Source organism: Mytilus galloprovincialis, chromosome 11, assembly GCF_965363235.1.
Source record: "Mytilus galloprovincialis chromosome 11, xbMytGall1.hap1.1, whole genome shotgun sequence".
NCBI classification, from domain to species: Eukaryota; Metazoa; Mollusca; class Bivalvia; order Mytilida; family Mytilidae; genus Mytilus; species Mytilus galloprovincialis.
The window spans coordinates 84,051,793-84,075,414 of record NC_134848.1 but is presented as its reverse complement, the minus strand read 5'-3'; positions in this window follow the sequence as shown (position 1 = coordinate 84,075,414).

Below are 23,622 nucleotides of genomic sequence, written 5' to 3'. Positions count from 1 at the left end.
GTTTGTTGTGACTGATTAAAATATATAATGGATGAGGAAAAAGCTGTAATGTATTAGTTATCTTCTTCCATAGTATTTTGTTTTTGTTTCTATTGCTATTTCAAGTACTGCTGTCTCTGTTTTATATCTTCTGCGTCATCCCATTACTTCTGCCTTTGTGTGATATATACTACTATTCATCCCATTACTTCTGTCCCTGTTTGATATCTACTGCCATTCATCCCATTACTTCTGTCTGTGTTTGATATCTACTGTTATTCATCCCATTCCTTCTGTCGCTGTTTGATATCTACTGCTATTCATCCTATTACTTCTGTCTCTGTTTGATATCTACTGCTATTCATCCCATTACGTCTGTCTCTGTTTGATATCTACTGCTATTCATCCCATTACGTCTGTCTCTGTTTGATATCTACTGCTATTCATCACATTGCTTCTGTCTCTGTTTATTATCTACTGTTATTCATCCCATTCCTTCTGTCGCTGTTTGATATCTACTGCTATTCATCCTATTACTTCTGTCGCTGTTTGATATCTTCTGCTATTCATCCCTTTCCTTCTGTCGCTGTTTGATATCTACTGCTATTCATCCTATTACTTCTGTCTCTGTTTGATATCTACTGCTATTCATCCAATTCCTTCTGTCGCTGTTTGATATCTACTGCTATTCATCCTATTTCTTCTGTTTCTGTTTGATATCTACTGCTATTCATCCTATTACTTCTGTCGCGGTTTGATATATACTGCTATTCATCATATTACTTCTGTCGCTGTTTGATATCTACTGCTATTCATCCCATTACCTCTGTCTCTGTTTGATATCTACTGCTATGCATCCTATTATATCTGTCGCTGTTTGATATCTACTGCTATTCATCCCATTACTTCTGTCTCTGTTTGATATTTACTGCTATTCATCACATTACTTCTGTCTTTGTTTTATATTTACTGCTATTTATCTCATTACTTCTGTCTCTGTTTGATATATGCTGTTATTCATTACTTCTGGTTCTAATGCTATCATGTATACAAGACACATACCCCATAGCTTTACCTAATATTATTTTTTTATGTGTTTTGCACCATAAACAGTAGAGACAAAGTCGATGCGTAATGAAACCAGTGTGCTGATACCAATACATACAACAGTACCACTCTAAATATTATGTGCATGAAACTTATGTTTGTGTTTTGTTAAATGTAAATATTCTGTGAAATGTTTTGCGAACAACTAAAACTTATTATTATAATGACTGTACAATAGTAGGTAAACATTGTTTTTTTTTATCTCTACCATAACTTTTAATTATGTCAGTGTTTTCTAAATAAACAATATGTTTCTACCAGACCATTGTAGTCTGATCAGTTCTTCTTTTACTATTAAAGTGTTTATTCTGTATCTTCCTTTTTTTTATAGATTTTGTTATTCTTATTATTGTGCTGTATCTTTCATAGTTTACATTTGTGACTTATGATGATTTTCATGGTGTTTCTTTTTCATTTTACATTTTTGACTCAATATTGGTTTGGTACTTTATCTGTTATAATCACAGTTTTTGCTTAATTCTTATTTTCAGGCTATCAAATTGTCTTGTCAGTTATGAAAAATTTACATAATTACAAATTATCAAAATTATGATTTTCATACTCCAATATTTTAAACATTTTGTCTACGTATGATGGTTATTTTGTATATTTATTGTTCTTTTTTTATGCTATTTTACCATATTTTGCAGTAGTATTTGATTAAATATGTTGGGTTGTTTCTTATCATGTTTAAGAGTTTCAGTTTTATATAAATATTCATGTAACATCGTCAATATTGTAGTTTTTGACTGATTGTAATTTTCATGCTGTTTTTTCCATAGTTTACAGTTTTTTGTTTTACCCTTATATTGAAAATGCATCTTCCATGTTTATCATTTTTTATATAAATTTAATGCAATACTTTCATATTATTTGAATAGTTTGGTTGTTTGTTCCTTTATGTATTCTTGTCTTTCACATTTGCTTATGTGCTTTGTCTATCTGCTTGTTATTTTTTGATTGTTTTTCAATAGTGATTCCTATCAAAACCCAAAAGGAGTAGGTCCGGTAAAGGACCGATTTTGGCCTCAAAATTCAGGTTCATCTGACGAAAAATTTTGACCACTTTTTAAACACTTAAGTGTCTATTTCATTTGAATAAATTAGTTTATGTGAAAGATTTTAACAGATTTAGTCATTAAAAACGATCCACTTCAACGCTCAAATATGAAAAATCTATCAAATATGCCGAAAAATGTCACTTTTCAGTTTTTTTTGTCAACGAACGTGGCCGCATTCGTGTTCATCCTCAACCTTTATATATGTTTTGTATTATCATCAAATACAACTTACATTTCAATGTTAAGGATGAACACGAATGCGGTTACTTTCGTTTTACACGAAAACCGTCTAAAATTTAAATAAAATGCTAGAATTGTGATGACTTTAGTAATTTAGCATGACTGTATGGTGCTAATACCCGATATGTCTGCATTGTATTGTCAAAAACAGCCCATATTTATGTAACAGAAGCATTCTACTGTCCAATAAATAACTAAAAGTTTACATTTTAACAATTTTGTAAAACTGCTATATTTTGGGGCCAAAAAGTGGTCTTACTGGATTATTATTGTTAATAGTGCGAACCTATGTGTGACTGTTATACAAATGAGAGGACTGTGTCTGTATTTTAATGGTTTTCATCGTTTAAATTCCATATTTTACTGAATATTTTTTACCAAACGTATATAATTATAAGCTACTATAATTCTGTGATTGGTATGCTATTTCATGTGTTGTGCTGATGTTTATTTTTTGTTTTTCTGATTTGTAGGTTTTTGTAACATAATACCTGTAAATTAAGATTCTCGACTCTATAGTTCTATAGACTGAAAATTAGATAGAGGTATCTCAATGTTAGGCAGCAATCAAACCCAAGTATGACTAAAACATAGAATACCAACACATGAAAAAAGGTGTATACCTTTACATTGACATGTTCATTCACATTTTTTTTTAATTTTATTTACATCCAAGATTTTTTTATATAGCTCAATTTCATTAATGTGTACTTTCAAGTATTACTCAATTCCTTTGTGATTATAACATTATTGAACAAAAAAGAAATATCCTCACATTCTTCTGTAAAATTATTTTTTACATATGTTTACCATTATTCCTTTTCATTAATACATTTTTTGTTTACACGTGTTCTACTTTGGATTCCTTATTATTCGTTGGATACCAATTTACGTGGATTTTGTAGGTAAAGATGAACACTGGTGAACCACGAATTTAAATGTTCAACTAATGACAAATTTTCCAAGGACTTGAAGAATAACTTCGGCAGAACCACGAAATTTAATGTCCGCGAACATCCAATTTTTCCTTCATCCACGAAAATTGTTGTCCACGAAAATAAATGAATCCACCGTAATTAGTATTTAGAATTGTCATGTGATTAAAATTGATATACACTTTAAAGCTTCAAATTAAATTAGTTGTACATTTATCAAACAATTATTTTATCAATAATGTGCTCAATAAAAATTCAATGGCGTCTGAAAGTTTTATATGATAAAGAGATATGTAGTTATCAATTGAAGTTATTATCTATATATACTGTATGCTACTTATTTTGCAATGGTTTGAATGAAATGTTGTATATATTGTAATTCAAAGAATAGGTTTGTGATAACAATTTATATATCAGCAATATAAACGAAATACCCTCAGAATCTCCTGTAAGGACATTTTTCTACATATTGCATTGTATTGAGACCATTTCCATAAAGCGTCTTTCCTTTTCATAAATGCATGTTCCCCCTGTAATCGGTTAACTTATGATATAATTAGTATTTAGAGTTGACATTTGCGCGACATTGATTTACACTTTATGATTTATAATTAAATTTGATAGAAATTTATCAAACAACATGTTTTTTTAATATTGCGATCAATAGAAATGCAATGGAGTTTGAAAGTTTTGTGTAATTAAGAGAAAGTTAATTATCAATGGAAGTAACTATCTACATACTGATTGTTTTGTAATGGTATCAATGAAATGTTGTAGATATTGTACTTCAAAGAATAGTTTTGTGATAACAATTAATATCAGCAATTTAATCAGATCAAAAATTATCTGGTGTTATTTTTTGTTAACTTCTCTAATTTATTCATGTTTTTATTACTATAAAAAAAGACAATGTCGAGTGATTGCAGATAAAGGCAACAGTATATATACCCTGTTCGAAAGTAACACATTGATTGAGATAAAAGAAATCTGGGTTACTAACTAAAAAACCGGAAAAACAAAGAAACAACAGAAACACTAAAGTGCTACAAAAAAAAAAAAGAACCGACACACATAGAAACGAATAAGAAGATAACAACAACCATTTTCCTAACTTGGTACAGGACATTTATAGAACAAACTGGTGGGTTGAACCTGGTTTTATGGCTAGCCAAACCTCGCGTTAAAGAGACAAATAACTTACAGAATCCTAATGACATAAATGTACACCCATTGCGAAGGAAGATACTGTTATCCCATCCATTTCAGATCTTTCCTGAAAAAACAGAGGAGGGTTCTTTCGTGTTTCGATAGGGAAATGTTGTTTTTCGCATGCAGTCGTCAACACAAATATACATCCTTCACTAAGCAATATTTATAACATTTGGAGTTAATATGTTCAACCTGTTTCTTCTCGATTCCTGAATGTCCCCATTAAATACAATGTATGTCTAAAACTATATGTAAATGTATCCTTCAACAATGAGCAAAACCAAATATATTGAATCAGTTGTAAAAGGTGCCAGTATTATAGAAGAAAACAAAGAACAAAAACATTTCCGAGAGTGTTATCTTTTGTTGATTTCTTTCTTTATTAAAAGAATGGTTTCGTTTAGTGTAATCCATGCCTTTATTAAGAAATAGTTCATAGAGGCCGTATATTTGTTGGAAATTTTCACATGGTCTTGGCCGTGATATTCGAAATTTATTCTGAGCGTTAGCATTTCTATATCAATCAGAGGAGTGAGATAATTCTGTATAAATATACCAGATTAAAACAGTCTTTAAAATTTCTTGGATATGACAGTTCTAAGTACTCCGGTCACAGTTTCCGTAGAGGTGAAATACCACCAAATCATGGTACGTCGCATCCGGTTGCATACGAAAACAGGTCAGAGAAAATATATATATGCATATTGATCATATTGTTATCTGTGGTAATCCTAAATTAAATGTAGGGGTGGTTAAGGTTACGACAAGTGCTAGTTTAAACTGTGAAAGGTTCGGGCATATACACGTTGACAATAATAACAACAACCCTATATTTTGACCTTTGAAAAAAATTGAAATGTTTGTATTTTATAAAGTCATGCTACTTCAAATACTACAATGGGAAACAATGTAACTATGATGAATTTAGTAGGCTGAAGTGTGTGGTCATGACCCGTGTATATAGAAAATTTGAAATACACCGTTTGGTAGTGGGCCTGACAGATGCGGAACGTACATATAAGGTAATAGGTAACATGTAACATATAATGACATTACTAAAATGAAATCGCATGAGATAGTTCCGGAACTTATTAATTTGTCTTATTGTTTATTGTTTGAAACAGTAATCGATGTAAACAGGTAAAATTTCAGTGTACCTTATCAAGTATATATATTCTTACATAAAAAGTAAAATCACAAAAATACTGAACTCAGAGGAAAATCAATTCGGAAAGTCAATAATCATATAGCAAAATCAAATAACAAAACGCATAAAAAACGAATGGATAAGAACTGCCATATTCCTGACTTGGTAATGCAGGCATTTTCAAATGTAGAAAATGGTGGATTGAACCTGGTTTTATAGCTAGCTAAACCTCTCACTTGTATGACAGTCGCATCAAATTCAATTATGTAAAAATGTTAAAAATAGGGGTACAGCAGTCAACATTGTGTTATTATCTTAATCACTATAAAAACAACAAATGTAACTTAGAAACACAAAAGGCATGCATCAAATTAACATCCTCATTTTGATTATATTATACGATTGTATGTGTCTATGTAAAATGCACCAATCAAGGAAGGAGGGTTTTGAGTACTGGAGTAAAATTGCGCGTTTGAAATTCGCACAGGTAGACATGAAATAATTTTGTCGTTCAAAGTATGACGGGATGCATAAATACAGTCACGCAAAATAATATAACAAAAACTGACTTAACAGTTAAAGTAATAATAATAAATAAAATAATAGTGTGGTTCAAAGTATGACGGGATACATTAGTACAGAGTCACATCAAAGGTATATCACAAAAAAGTTGGTTAACAGTAAAAGTAATATTAATAAATAAAATAATTTTGTCATTCAAAGTATGACAAGATACATAGGTACAGAGTCACATCATAAAATAATTATGTCGTTCAAAGTATGATGGGATACATAGGCACAGAGTTACGTCAAAAGGATATCTCAAAAAACAGACTTAACAGTAAAGGTAATGTTAATAAAGACAAATAAAAGAACAGTATAACACGTTATTAAGATGATAAACAACGTCAGTACGCAAAATCTATACTTCAAGACCATCGTGTATTATTTGCAAAGTTGATACGGAATATATATCAACAAGTTCTGGGTACCTTTCGTTGAACTTTTTTAGAAAAAGGACGAGACGTTCTTTGACATACCCCTGGTTCATCAACTTTCTGCTCAGACACTGGTGACGTTTAACAAAGTCTGAGTAGGAGCTCCAAGCTCTTGAATACCGAATAAGTTGGGAAATGTATATTCTTTATACAGGTGAAGTTGGTATATTGCTACTAAGGTGGGGGAGATTGATAATTTCAAAATCAAAATCATCTCGTTTGTCATAAATTCTGGTACTTAGATGACTGTGTATTTCAAATTCGAGGTATAAGTCTAAAAATGAGGCGGATGAAGCCGTGTCTGTTGTCCCTTTAATTTCTAGTTCTGGTGGATATATTAATGGAACACAATCAGAAAAGTTCGGATTGTTAATGGAAAGAACATCATCAATATATCTGAAAGTGAAATTAAATAACCTTGCTTCTTTGATCTTCTTGTTTTTGACAAATGTCTGAAGGAACTCCGATTCATATGAAAACAAGAAGAGGACAGTAAGGAGAGGCGCGCAGTTCGTTCCCATAGGAATGCCGAAAATTTGTTGAAAAAGTCTACCTCCAAACTCAACAAATATGTTGTCGATAAGAAACTCCAGCATACTGACCACTTGTTCTTTTGTGTAGCATGTTTTACCTTTTTGGTTGTCACTATTAACGAAATATGCCCTATGAAAACCCTACGTAATAAATTTATAGCGTATGCTACCATTTTTATGTTGAAAGGCATTGTGGATTTTTTTCTTTTAGGCGATGTTTTCAATTTCACATGGGGAATGGTGGTATACAGGGTTGAAAAATCAAAAGTTTTGATAGAACTAATTTCAGAAATAGACCGAGATTTAAAATTGTCTAGAAGTTCTTCAGAATTTTTAAGAATCCACATATGGTTAATACCACTACGCGAGTAAACAGTTTCACAGTATTTCTGAAGACCCTCTTTCACTGCGGATAAAATTTTAGTCAATCTAATGGACAATTCTTTAGTGGAACATGAAGATGAGCCAGCAATATACCGTTGTTTGTACGAAATTTTGTGAAGCTTTGGTATCCAATACATACAAGGTAAGTCCTCCGATTTGGTGTTCAATGTAATGTTCATTGAAGCCATGAAGGACTTATGATTTGGTAAAATCTCATCCTTGTCAAATGATATGTCTCTGTATGTGGGATTACCTGAGTGCTCCTTTATACCCAATTCTTTTACAAGACATTCGTAGTAATACGATTTACATACAAAGACAATATTATTTGAAGCTTTGTCCGCAGGAACAACAACAGACTTATCATGGAGAGATGATAGACATGTCATGGCCTCTTTGTCTCTGAAATGGACTTTGGTCGATCGTTCACACAGTTTTTCAACTTGTGAATGCGACGTTTTATCAGAGACCTGATAGTTTTAACCCATTCTGACAAAGTGTCCAGTTCAACTTCTTCTCGCTTAGCCCATGCTCTGGCGTAGTCCTCAATGGAATCCATAATTATTTTGAAGTTGGGGTCTTTAAACTTAGGACCATGAGAAATCACCTTTCGGAGATTTTCATGTTGAATTATGTTTAGATCTTCAGTTATAACATGACCAGAGGGGCTGTAATTATACGGTGAGTGGGAACAGTCACATGTCGCAGGGACTTTTAAGTATTGTTCTAAGTCAAGGTCCTGCAATGCTTGTTTGACTTGTAGCTTGACTGTCCTCTGGTCGGATTGTTCTCTCTTTGACACATTCCCTATTTCCATTTTCAATTTGATTCCTCGGTTACACCTTTATTAGGTGAACAAAAGAGTGGTCTTTAGATGTTTTAGCATAGATACTTTTCTGAAATACTTGCCACTTGTTATCAGAATAGTTTTAAACTAGTTCTGGATATTTCATGTCAGAAAACATGCATATACGGTAATCTGACTATATTTTAAATCTTGTTCTCGAATTCTTCAAACAACTGTAGCAGGGGAGAGTGTATAAAATTAGGGACGGACAGTCAAACTCATAAATAGAAATTAAACTGACAACGCAATGGCCAAAACAAGAAAAAGACAAACAGACAAAATAACAGTACACAAAACACAGCATAGACTAAGCAACACAAATCCACAAAAAACTGGGGGTGGTCGCAGGTGCTCCAGAAGGGTAAGCATATCCTGCTCATCATGTGACACCCGTCGAGTTGCTCAAGTTATTACAAATCCGGTAAACAGTAAAGCTCTGTAGGTCACATTCTTGAAAAAAGAAAGTGGCTGTAGTTGCATAGGAACATATCCGATACAATCTGTGAAACGGTTATTCCATAACGGTCAATCAAGTCGTGATGGTGCCAGTAAAACTTTCGAAGGAATGATTTCAACTTCATCATATGAAACTCTTGGTTAAAAAGCTTCCTTGTTAGCAGCAACCCTCTATCAAGGAAATCATAATAGTAAACACAAGCCCTAGAATATCGTATGAATTGGGAAATATATGTACTATGTATACAGGCGCATCAGAAATGTTTCTACATAGAAATGGAAAATTCACAATTTAGAAGCTGAAATCATTTCTTTTGTAAATGTATAGTAAATAATAACTTAAAGTATATGCAGTGATTTCTTTCAGGCTAAAATTCTGATAAATAAGTATTTATGTGAGAAAAAGTGTTTTCGAGAGTTTTATATTTGAAAAAATGTTTTTATAGGTTACACTTTGTAAATACTGCTGTTTTTCTTTCAAATCATACCTTTTTGAGGAGAAATATAATATTCAGAGATGAATATTTGTTTACATATTGGTTCAAAGTTATGATATCTATGTTTTATTTCATAGATACATATCTTAGGAATGTTACCAGTAAATTTACATATTATGCATATTGGTCATTTTGAAGTATATGTTATCTTTAATTCAAAGTAGGGGTAGCTAAGAAATTTAGTGTCATGGTAAATGTTTAATGTTCGGGGCATTTAAACGTTCAAAATATGCCACAAAGTCCTATTCTTTGACCTTTGAAAACACAGTGTCCATTCAAGGATAGAATTGTTTTCCAAACTTTCCTTTACAAGTAGTACAGATGTAGCCGAAACATGAGATGTTCATATGGGCAGTTGTGGATATTGACAGAAATACAACCTATTCGCATATTTAGCATTAGGATTTGACGTCCCTTCAAAAATGAAAAAAGAACACCTTTTTTTCACTCGCCGACAGGCTGTTCTGAATGTCTTTGCAAAAGCATTTCCGAATATATTTTGTTTATGTTTTTTTATTTCGATATACCAATGAATTTATAAATATAATTTCCCTACCACTGTTTTGAAGAACCATAGTTTTTATTACACATTATTCATCTTTTGTATGCATACATTACATACATTTTGTATTTGCCTTAAATCATCTAGCATTATGTTATATATTATTGTATAGAAAATATAATAATTGGATATTAATTACTTGCAAACTTAATAAACTGTGGCTATTTTTCCCAAACCTGTCTTTGTTTGAAATAAAAGCAACACTGCATTATGCTGTACTTGGAAGCTGAATCCTTCGGGTGTATTCAACATCCATGTTGGACGTTATTATAAGTCATACCACATCACGCGTTGGCAGGGAGGCTAAACAGAGGCAGTGTTAAAACACCACTGTCAAAGGGAGGAAGGATTGGTCCATGTTTTTATAACACAGAATATGTCTGTTTACTATATGACTCTGTTTTGAGTGCAAGACTCCTTTACATTAAGTTATTATGAATTTATCGTAATTGGCTTTCGTGTATTGTTGATTTAATTAATGAGTTATAATTCAAAAGATTCCTTAAATCTTGGTTGGGTATTTAAATTTGTTTTGTTTTTATGTCAGGTGAAATAAGTTCAACACACTAACGGTCTCTTTGAACGATCAACAAAGGTGTTGATTGGTGTTTATTACAGGTCATAAACATCTCATTTAATTATTCTACAAAGAAGTTTGTTAAGTCAGCTTTAATCTCTTTTATTACATAAGAAAAACATCAGTTATAAATGTTATCATTAGGTCTCTATTTTGCAAAAATTCTTACAATCTAACTTCGAAAAAACTCTAAAGAACTTCTGGATAATTTTAAATCTCGGTCTTTTTCTGAAATTAGTTCTATTAAAACTTTTGATTTTTCAACCTTGTATACAACCATTCCTCATGTGAAATTGAAAACCCGTCTAAAAGAAATAATTCACAATGCTTTTCATCATAAAAATGGTAGCATACGCTATAAATTTATCACTTTGGGATACCATAAGGCATATTTTATTAATAAGGAACAAAAGGGTAAAACATACTACACAGAGGAACAAGTGATCAGTATGCTGGAGTTTCTTATTGACAACATATTTATTGAATTTGGAGGTAGACTTTTTCAACAAATTGTCGGCATTCCTATGGGAACGAACTGTGCGCCTCTCCTTGCCGACCTCTTCTTATTTTCATATGAATCGGAGTTCCTTCAGACACTTGTCAAAAACAAGAAGATCAAAGAAGCCAGGTTATTTAATTTCACTTTCAGATATATTGATGATTTTCTTTCCATTAACAATCCGAACTTTTCTGATTGGATTCCATTAATATACCCACCAGAACTAGAAATTAAAGAGACCACAGACACGGCTTCCTCTGCCTCATTTTTAGACTTATACCTCGAATTTGACATACACAGTCATCTCAGTACCAGAATCGATGACAAACGAGACGATTTTAATTTTGAAATTATCAATTTCCCCCACCTTAGTAGTGATATACCAACTTCACCTGCATATGGAATATACATTTCCAAACTTATTAGGTATTCAAGAGCTTGCAGCTCCTATTCAGACTTTGTAAAACGTCACCAGTGTCTGAGCAGAAAATTGATGAACCAGGGGTATGTCAAAGAACGTCTCGTCCTTTTTCTAAAAAAGTTCATCGGAAGATACCCAGAACTTGTTGATAAATATTCCGTATCAACTTCACAAATAATACAAGATGGTCTTGAAGTATAGATTTTGCGTACTGACGTTTGTTATCATCTTAATTACGTATTATAGTATTCTTTTATATGTCTTTTTTAGATATTCATTTGAAGTGACTCTGTGGTTACGTAAAACAACATACTTTGAACGGCAAAATTATTTCATTTATTGATATTACTTTTACTTAAGGATCTTGACATACTATGAATGACTAAACTATTTTATTCAATAAGACTACTTTTTCTGTTTAGTCTGTTTTTTATGATATACATTTGACGTGAAACTGTACTTATGTATCCCGTCATACTTTGAACCACACCATTATTTTATTTATTATTATTACTTTTACTGTTAAATCTGGTTTTTGTTATATCTACTTTACGTGAGTCTGCATTTATGTATGCCGTCATACGACAAAATTATTTTTATGTCTACCTGTGCGAATTTCAAACGCGCAATTTTACACCAGTAATGAAAACCTTCTATCATTTATGGGTAGACTTTACATAGATAAATTCAGCCGTATTTGACGTGAAACTGTACTTATGTGTCCCGTCATACTTTGAACCACACCATTATTTTATTTATTATTTTTACTGTAAGTCTGTTTTTTGTTATATCTACTTTACGTGAATCTGCATTTATGTATGCCGTCATACGACAGAATTATTTTTATGTCTACCTGTGCGAATTTCAAACGCGCAATTTTACACCAGTAATGAAAACCTTCTTTCATTTATGGGTAGACTTTACATAGATAAATTCAGCCGTATAGGAAAAGCAAAATGAGAATGTTTAATTTGATGTATGCCTTTTTGTGCTACTTTGTTACATTTGTTGTTTATGTAGTGATATTAAGATGATAACACAATATTGACTGTTGTACCCCTATTTTTGACATTTTTACTCTTTGAGTATGTTTGTTTTGTTCATTCATCGTTGACAATGTAATGGAATTTGATGCGACTGTCATACAAGTGAGAGGTTTAGCTAGCTATAAAACCAGGTTCAATCCACCATTTTCTACATTAGAAAATGCCTGTACCAAGTCAGGAATATGACAGTTGTTATCCATTCGTTTGATGTGTTTGGACTTTTGATTTTGCCTGTTGATTTTTGATTTTCCTTTTTGAATTTTCCTCGGAGTTCAGTATTTTTGTGTTTTTACTTTTTTCGAAACATCGAGGTCATTTTACATTTAATTGATATTTATGGGTCTACTTTGAACTGCTCGTCAACGAAAAATTACGAATATGCAGGTGTTTCAAATGAAAATAACTCATGAAATAAGTATAGCTAGCAAGAATCCGGGTGGAAACGGGTCATTTTCGAATTCTCGGGTTATTTGACGACCCAGTATGTATTTGAAAAACCCCGGAAAAAGGTGAAATTCGTGGATGTGACCACTATGGATTTTCCAAACAATGTGATAAAAAACGCAGATTTATGTGTACCATAATTGTTTATTTAGTTAGCATTTTTTTTTTGGGGTTGTCTGGATTTCTTCCCTTTTGACAACCTGTATATTAATTCGTGATAACCTGTCTTATGCGATAAAAACTAAGTAAGATGATTGCAAGTTTATTTGATATTTGATATTTTTTCTGTTTCATACAAGGTAACTGGTTAAAATTTTATATTTTAAAACATACACAATCAGTACTAATGAGTAGTAACGATGCACGTTGGAAAAAATAGTAAATGGTTTCAACTATCATTTACAAGCATTTATGACCCAATCTGTACGGTGGACGTGTGTTATTCTTTTGATGAATGCATAATCAACTATTATGCACATACAATGCATCATTAAAATACAATAGTCAATAACGATAAAAAACGATTTCTTTGAAAATAGCACTATTGAATTGTCATAAAATACTTAATTAATACTTAAATCATTAATCATATAGCACTCCCAATATATCTTTCCCAAGACATATGTTTGAATAAGTATTTTTACACATTTGATATGAATTTTATATGAGTATATATTGAACATTGAAGTGATAAGGCTATCTAAATACTAAATATTGTTAATTACTGTTCTTGCAAAAGTTGGGTGGAGTTGATTGGTACGAATCTCATCCCATATGGAGTTTATTGAACCCATATATATCGTATCGTCACTAGATAAAATTGAGAATGGAAATGGGGAATGTGTCAAAGAGACAACAACCCGACCAACAGCAGAGGGTCACCAACAGGTCTTCAATGTAGCGAGAAATTCCCGCACCCGGAGGCGTCCTTCAGCTAAACAAATATATACTAGTCCAGTGATAATGAACGCCATACTAATTTCCAAATTGTACACAAAAAACTAAAATTAAAATAATACAAGACTAACAAAGGCCAGAGGCTCCTGACTTGGGACAGGCGCAAAAATGCGGCGGGGTTAAACATGTTTGTGAGATCTCAATCCTCCCCCTATAACTCTAACCAATGTAGAAAAGTAAACGCATAACAATACGCACATTAAAATTCAGTTCAAGAGAAGTCCGAGTCTGATGTCAGAAGATGTAACCAAAGAAAATAAACAAAATGACAATAATACATAAATAACAACAGACTACTAGCAGTTAACTGACATGCCAGCTCCAGACTTCAATTAAACTGACTGAAAGATTATGATGTCAGCATATGAACATCAGGCACAATCCTTTTCATTAGGGGTTTAGTATCATACCATCAAAACATATATGAGAAGAACATAACTCGTGTCATGCCAACAACTGTTTTTAGAATAAATGTGTTTAGTTCCGATGCAAAGACCTTATCAGTGACTCAATATTAACGCCAATATATGCAATCTTTAATGACTTGACAACAGTATCGTAATTATATCCCTTCTTAATAAGTCTATTCAAAGGTTTTGTAAGTTTCTGAGGTGAATACTGACACCTTTGTGCTTTATAAAGAATATTTCCATAAAAAAATGGATGTGAAATACCTGAACGTATTAAAAGTCTGCATGTTGAGCTATATTTAGGAATGATGTCTTTATACCGATGATAAAATATAGTGAATGTTTTGACTAGTTTGTGATATCGAAAACCCTGGTGTAATAATTTTTCAGTAATACATAAATTTCTCTCGTTAAAATCTAAAACATTGTTACATACACGAGCGAATCGTACAAGTTGAGATATATAAACACCGTAAGATGGTGACAAGGGAACGTCACCATCTAAAAACGGATAATTAACGATAGGAAATGAAAAATCATCCCTTTTATCATAAATTTTAGTATTCAGCTTTCCATTAGTGATATAGATATCAAGATCGAGAAAAGGGCAGTGGTCATTGTTAGTATTAGCTTTATTTAAAGTAAGTTCAACAGGATAAATTTCATTAATATACGTACTGAAGTCGTCATTATTGAGAGCCAAAATATCATTCAAATATCTAAAAGTATTATTAAATTTGTTTATCAGATGTTGTTTCGATGGGTCTTTGCTTATTTTTGTCATAAATTGTAACTCATAACAATACAAAAACAGGTCCGCAATAAGTGGTGCACAGTTAGTCCCCATTGGAATTCCTATAATCTTTTCATTACTTATACATATACTACTATTCAATACTTATACATATACCCCATATGCCACTATGTATAACTAGTATTGATGATCATATAGCATAGTGCTACTATTAATGTTTCGATTTTACATTTAACAAATTTGAAACCGACACAACTTATCACCTTAAAATTACTATCATAAAATTATTATACAGTTTTTATTTGAATCCATGGGTTTACTTTTATCTTTTTTTTTAAACGTATTTGTGTTGATTTTAAGGTAAAATTCTTAAAGATCGACATTTAAATTTTTCGTGTTGAATGTTTAAATTTTTCCGCATGAATGGTGAAGGTAGACATATAAAATTTGTCTACTTTTGTTTAAACGCAGAATACTATTCTATTATAATAAACTATTTGTAATATCCCAGTTGACGAAATTACAATTATATATACACATGCGCAAAACAATCAGATAAAGACAAAACTATTCATCTTTCATTAAGTAATACGGACACATTTTAAAGTAATAAACGATATTAACTTGGGATGGAATTGATGAGTTTTCCTATTTGTTTCAATATTTGATGCAGATACATTGAAGTAAGAAGTTTGTCATTCCTTTACAAAAGTTAAACTTGGATATATTTGAAAAATGTCCTCCATTGTTTCTTACAGATCCATTTTTTTACTTGCACTAACAGTTATATATTTGTTGCTTTTATATTCATATCCATATTTGTTACATATACTACCAGATCCATATTTTCAACATATACTTACAGATTCATATTTGTTACATTTACTACTGGTTCATATTTGTTACCTGTACTACAAGGTACTACCAGATTCATTTTTGTTAACCTGTACTAACAGATCCATATAATTATTTGTCGACTCATTTTAGACAAGGCTAGAATTAGGAGATAACTGTATTGTATTTTAAGCTCCGACGGCATCAATTGGGGATTTGATGGTCGCAAATTAAGTTTACTGGCGACGCGTTAGCGGAGACAGTAAACGGGTATTTGCGACCATCAAATCCCAAATTGATGCCGTCGGAGCTTAAAATACAATATTGTTATCTCCATTCTAATGAAACTGACAGAAAACAACGTTAAAACATGTATTTTAAGTCTGTCATATGCCGTCTGCGCTTGCGCGTACGTCCCATAGCATCAATTGTCAATTGATGTCATGTAAGAAAGTGACGTTATCCAATCAAAATGAACGTTATAAACGTTGTTGCATTAGAATATGTGTTTTTGTCTTAAACAGAAAGTATTGCATTTGAGTCACTGCTGTTTTGATTTTTTAGTAATATGACACATTGTATTTTCTATACTTATACATATACTCCAGATGCCACTATGTATAACTAGGATTGATGATCACTTTCCTGATGATTTGAAATTTGTTATTTTATTTTAGAAAATGTTATACATGTCTTTGGATCCTTGTGTAAATTTGAAAAATATTTATAAAAAGTATTTGGTATACTGTGCCCATAAAGCTTAGCAATCTGGCTTCATTCAATACCAATACTGATTATATAAGAATTAACTACTGAACTTATACCCTGATATATAACGTTTCATACACCATTTTCTACAAAGAAAAGTCTGTACCAAGTCAGGAATATGACATTTGTTATCCATTCGTTTGATGTGTTTGAGCTCTTGGTTTTGTCATTTCATTAGGGACTTTACCTTTTTTTTTTATTAAGAAATGACTGTAATATTTTTTCTGTCTTTAAAGAGATAACATAAAAAATTGGTGCACACTGAATAACGCGCGTAGCACCACATTTGTTATGTTATTTCGAATAGACAGAAAACATATTACAGTCATTTCTTATAAATTAATTCTAAATTCCATTTTAAACCTTAGAAAACCATGAAAAAACGTTGATGACGTCACGGTCACATGACTTAATTATGTTTATGGGCTGATAGCACAATAACGTCAGCCAATCAGGAGATGCGTTACATCCAAAATTAAATAATTTTTCCTTGGAATTTAGTATGTTTGTTATTCTACTTTTTTTGGAAACAATAGTTTTTTTGTAAGTCCTGCAATTGACTACATTTCCGCTATTTTCAGTTAAATCAATAGGTACATTGTAACCAGACTACATTAAGCTTTCAAAGTCTTTCATTAAAACACATCTTTAGAAATTTAGATAAACAATCTGTGTTCATATACATTCTCTTTAAATCAATTGTCTTTGTTTAGTTTAGTGTCATATTAACAAAGACTCTAGAGGCGTTGAAATATTATTAAGGAGATGAATATGATTTGTCAAGCACTAATGTTAAATGTGATCATTATAGGAGTAAATTCAGTAACTAAATATACGTCATCAGGGACCGCCCATTTGGGGGAGAGCTTGTAGTCTAAAAGTGAAGTCCTGTGCTATTCTGATTGGTAGATAATGTTTGTAATACATATTCTTTGGTAGATGGATCAAAACTAGAGTTGATGAATGACATATGAAAGTTTTTAATTTCTAAAGGTAAATCAGGTATAAATGTATTTCCACACATAGATTAGCATTAAAATCAATGGGAGATTTTTTCACTGAATTTACCCCTATAGGAAAATATGCACCTTTTCACTGTAATTGTCCAAGGCCACACAATAATCACAAAACTCATTTCCTGTAAATGTTAATGTAATGGAAGGATTTTGGAACCTTTAGAAGTTGTTTTGTACACAAATTTCTATCTTTAACTGCGGCTATCCAGGATGCACTCAGTGTACTGTGAGAGAAGCATGGAGTATATTGTAAAAATCAGTTTTTGTGTCCAGATTGAAAGAAACAATAAAATTACACTTGAGAGTTATGATATCAATGAAAGGCATAAATATTCTCCCCATTTACATCACATTTTGCAAATATTTCTCCTCAGAATGTATAAAATCATATAAAAAAAATAGATTACCTCCCTTTGACATAGTGGATTTTTTTTAGCTGTGTTCCCCATGTTAAGTTGTAGAACATGTGGTAAATAAGCATTTTTCTAGTATTTCAACACTCGAATAATCTGACCGCATGTAGGTATTCATTTATTTTTACTTAACGCATTGCGTTTCGTTATTTAAAGAATATACTAGACAACTTTTCATGATTACATGTCTTCATCTATAAAACAAGTGTTGAAATGTTTGTAATTGGATTTTTATGTTAAATAATTGGTTTTAAATATTCTAAACTGTTACTTCAATCTCCCAAATGTAAAGTTTGGTCATACCTAATCTTATTTTTTTCATATTTGGCACTTTTTTCTACCTCCGTTCTGGCTCTCTAGTTTTGGCGAAGAACCCATCCTGATGTTGGGGTACCAGGAATTTCTGCTGAGTGATTGTCAAAGACATTTTGTGAAATTTACAAGTAATTAAAACACAGATTTAGTATAATGAAACATAATTGTTGTTTTATTTGGTACGAAACTGCTTAAAAAAGCCTTTGAAAAGTTTTTTTGTGGTCTTTTTATGGTATTGAATCAAAAACTTCCTTGAGTTGTAATCAGAACAAAATGGCAGACCTTTAAAATTTCTCCAGCTGAAAAATGGGATAGTATGTGACAAAATGTGATTCAAAACTTACATTTTTCATTGAAATGGAGATTTAATTATGCAATTATTATGCTGAAAACTGAAATTTGGATTTTGTCAGCGCAAAAGTGAGTAACAGGTCAATTGGTCAAATTTTGGAAGAATGTCTTTGTTCTCGACAATCCTGTTGAAATCGTTGAAAATAGACTCTCACTGAAAAATATGATCATACAATCCCGATAATTTAATATTAATATTGGACAGTTAAAATATTCTTTGATCATCATATCTACATCTAACATTCTCTATGGGACGTACTAGAGGAAGGGGGAGCTATCAACGGGGGTTTTAAAGTTCCCAGGGTCAAGATCAGGCTCAGGGCCGTGGTGGCTACTATTCCGCAAAACGATTTCGGACTGGTAGTAGTGACATTGAAAACGATGACCCTGAAGTTCTGTTGGATGTATTCGTAGGCATCCTCAATGACCAAAAGATCATGGACAAGTTTGTTGCCTCATTGTGTGACATACCCCATTTGAAATCAAAGCTCGTTGAACATCTACTACCATCCCTTGATGCTCAAATAGCAGACATCCTAACTCCTTTACGTAAAAATGTAGAAATAATGAGTGATAAACTAACAAAATCCGAAGCAAAATGTGAGGAATTGGAGTGGAAAAACGATGACCTCGAACAATATACTCGCAGACAGTCAATTCGTATAGCAGGTATCCCCGAAAAAAATTTCGAAAGTACTGATGAAGAAGTTCTTAAATTTTCTAATGATGTGCTTAATTCTCAGTTAGAACCTGGTGAAATAGACAGATCACAGAGTAGGTCCACCACGATCTAATGATAGTAAGCAAAAGCCTCGAGAAATTATTGTTAGGTTTGTGTCGTACAAAAGCAGACAAAAACTCTTAAAATGCAAAAAAACAATGCACGAATTCAACAAGAGTATTGGTACAAACTACCTAATGTATGAAGACCTTACACGCAAGCGATCTGAACTAGCCTATAATGCACGTTGGCTCAAAAATAACAACTTCATAAAAGAAACCTGGACCTTTGATGGGAAAGTTTTTATTAAAATGCCAGACGACCGCATTTTTTTATGCACTAGACCATCAGATTTTCCGACTGCATTCCAACAACATCTTCCTATTAACAATAAACCCTCAAAACCAGATGATAACAAAACAGGCAAACAACCATCCAGTTATGCTAAAGCGGTTAAAACCAATAAACAGTCATCAGAGTCACCATCAGTACCAATACCATCACAACGTACCAGTCGACTATTCTAGAGGAAACATCTGTCAAATCATCATCTGCCTCTATTGAACCAACCTTAGAATCAGGGGATACTTAACAGTTCGTAATTTAAAATTTGATTAATTAATAAACATGTGCTGGTTGATATCTTATTTGTAAACATTAACACGTGTTTAAAAGCATATGGCTCTATTTATAGTCGAACTAAATATTGACAAGGTCACACTGGTCTATCTGATTTCCATATCTAGCAATATAGCTATAATTATAAGTTACTACTATTGCCTACAGCTGTGTCTTACTTCAACAGTAACACACCTTTTTTATATTTCTTTATCTTGTGTATTAATACTTGTATATATGTTACATTTGACAAGAATGATATTATTTTGTATAATTTTGGTGCATTACAACCTATGTTTTGGTACTTTAGTTGTTGGTTCTTATGCTTATATATTTGTTTACTTCCTGAAAATGAGGACACTACCAAATATACTTTTGATTTTTGACACATACGATTAAATAATGATCACTATTAAGTGTATGAACGTTATTGGTAAGTGTCCTTCTGGCTCAGTATTTAACTGTATCAATCACCTTAAGTGTTATATAATGTATAAACTTATTTTCCTGTTTTTTGTCACCAGTGAATTCGAATTTATTATCAACTTACATTTTTCACATCTTTTGTCAATACTCCTTGTACGGTATGGTATTGAGCGGAATCCAGGTCCACATCGCTCAACAGATTTACGTAATATTAAAATAGTTCACAATAATGTATGTAGCTTACCAACTAAGGTAGATTTGATTGAATGTGAACTAGGTACATATGATATTATTGCTCTTTCTGAATCCCATCTTGATGATAGCATATCTAATGAATCAATAGCCTTAGCTGGTTTTCAAAAGCCTATTAGATTAGATAGAACACGAGTAGGCGGGGGTGTCATAATTTATGTTAAAAATTATTTATACTATGAAGAACTACCTGAATTGGCAAAGCCAGGTTTTGGAATTATTGTGGTTGAAAATCTCAACCCAACATTGTCATTTATTACTTGGTGTTTTTTACAGACCCCCAAATTCTCTTGTGAAACTATGGGATTATTTTTATGATTCTGTGTCGAAAGCTTTAGATAAAAACTTGCCTGTTTTTCTGACTGGTGATTTCAATGTAGATATGCTATCAAGCAATAATATGCCATGTAGAAGTACCGGTAGTAACAATTTGAGAAACATTTTGCAACGCTTGAATATGTACAATCTTGTCTTTGAAAAGACAAACTTTACTACTGATACAGGCACATGTATTGATTTATTCTTGACAAACAACAAAAGTTGTGTAAAGTCAGTTGATATATTGTCACCGTTTTGTAGTATTCATGCACCTGTGTGTGCAGAGGTTAATTTTAAAGTGAATAAAGAATATACATACAAACGTACAATTAGAAAATATGAAAATGCTAATTATAAATATTTTGTGAGTGACTTAAAAAATATTGATTGGAATGAACATTTTCATTCATGTGATAATATAAATGACATGTATTCTCAATTTTTAAATATTTATTCAACAAATGTGAATAAATATATACCAACTAAAGTTGTTACTATACGTCCAGCTGACAAACCGTTCATGAATTCCACTATCCGTAGGAAAATGAGACAAAGAAATATAATTCATTACAAAGCTAAAAATACTAATAATTGTATTCATTGGCAAACATTTAGAAAATTACGTAATGAGGTGATTGATTTGGTTAGACAATCAAAAGAGCAATATAAACAAAAACTTACAAAAGAAATTACTGACAAAAATATACCACCAGGAAAGTGGTGGAGGATTATAAAATCTATTTCTTAATTATCAAAGTCTCGTCAACCTACACCTTTTCTGAAATCCGAAGGTTTAATATTTTTACATCCAGTAAATAAAGCTGAACTCTTAAACTCTCATTTTTCAAATATTTCTAAAATTGATGTTGAGCCTGAACTTCCAAATAATGTACCAGACCCACTATTTAAAATGGAGGAAATAATTATTACAGAAGAAGAAGTTCTTGATCAATTAAAAAACTTAAATTATAATAAACCTTCTGGTCCTGATGGTGTTTCACCTAGAATTTTGAAAGAAATTAAATCTGGTATTGTAAAACCACTTACTTTGTTATTCAATTTTTTACTAAAACTCAAAAGGGTTCCATGTGCATGGAAACTTTCCCATGTCACTCCTATTTTTAAGGGAAAGGGAAGTTGTCATGATCCACTTAATTACCGACCTATTTCGCTTACAAGTATCATATCCAAAATTATGGAGAAAATTTTATTCAAGCATTTGTTTAATTACATGAAAGATCACAATTTATTATGTAAATTTCAATCTGGTTTTCAACCAGGTGATAGTACAGTAAATCAACTAGCAGAAATATATAATACTATTATTTCCAATCTTGATCAAGGAAAAGATATTCGCTTTATTTTTTGCGATAATTCTAAAGCTTTTGACAAAGTTTAGCATGATGGTTTACTATATAAATTGAAAGTTTTTGGTATCCATAGTAATTTAATTGATTGGATTGGAGATTACCTAGGTGACAGATGCCAGAAAGTTGTTTTGGATGGGTTTTATTCATCTCAAAAAGGTACCAGTGCTGGGGTACCCCAAGGCTCGGTACTGGGTTCATTCCTTTTTTTAACTTATATTAATGATATAGTGGAAAATATATTATCATATCATATTAGATTATTTGCAGATGACACCTCTTTATATGCCATTATTGATGATGACTATGATACTGTTTCTATGTCTTTGACTGATGATCTTGGGAGAATTAAAACATGGGCTGAAAACTGGGCTGTAACCTTTAATCCCTCCAAAACAGAAACCCTTTTATTTTCTAGAAAAGATATCAATCCTCCCCCTTTATACTTTGGCATTGGAGGAATTAGATACTAAAGCTAAAAATGCTTTGTCGATTAACAAGTTCAAATCTGTACTTGATAAAATATATAAACCAGAAATTCCTCCTAAATATTTTTGTTCAGGTATAAGAAAATTTAATATTATTCATTGTCAATTACGAAACGATGCAAGTAATTTAAATTCTCACTTGTTTCATGATTTTTTGACAGAAGAACCTTCCTGTCCTAAATGTTTATATAAATGTGAAGACAACCAACATTATTTTTTTGATTGTCCATCATACACTATTAACAGGATCACACTCCTTGATAAACTGTCTGCTAATGGAGTTGATATTGATTTAAAATTGATACTATTTGGTGATCAATCTATGAGTATTGAAGACAATGTGCAGATAGTTAAGGCTGTTCATGAATATATAAAAAATTCAGAGAGATTTGTATAATGAAATATATTTTATAGTCCAAAACCAAATTAACTTTTACTTTGTATGTCTGTATTTTATATTATATTAAGCTCTTAGACCCGAACCAGCTGAAAAATAATTAAAATTGAAACAAAGGTATAATGAAACGACAGTACATTGAAATTAATATTATTAAAGCTAAAAGCTAATAAATGCACCTTTATTTCTATATCATTCATATATTCAATTTGTATATCTTTAATTTCTTAAATCTATGTTTTTCTTCTTTTATTATTAACATTCTAAATTCTTTT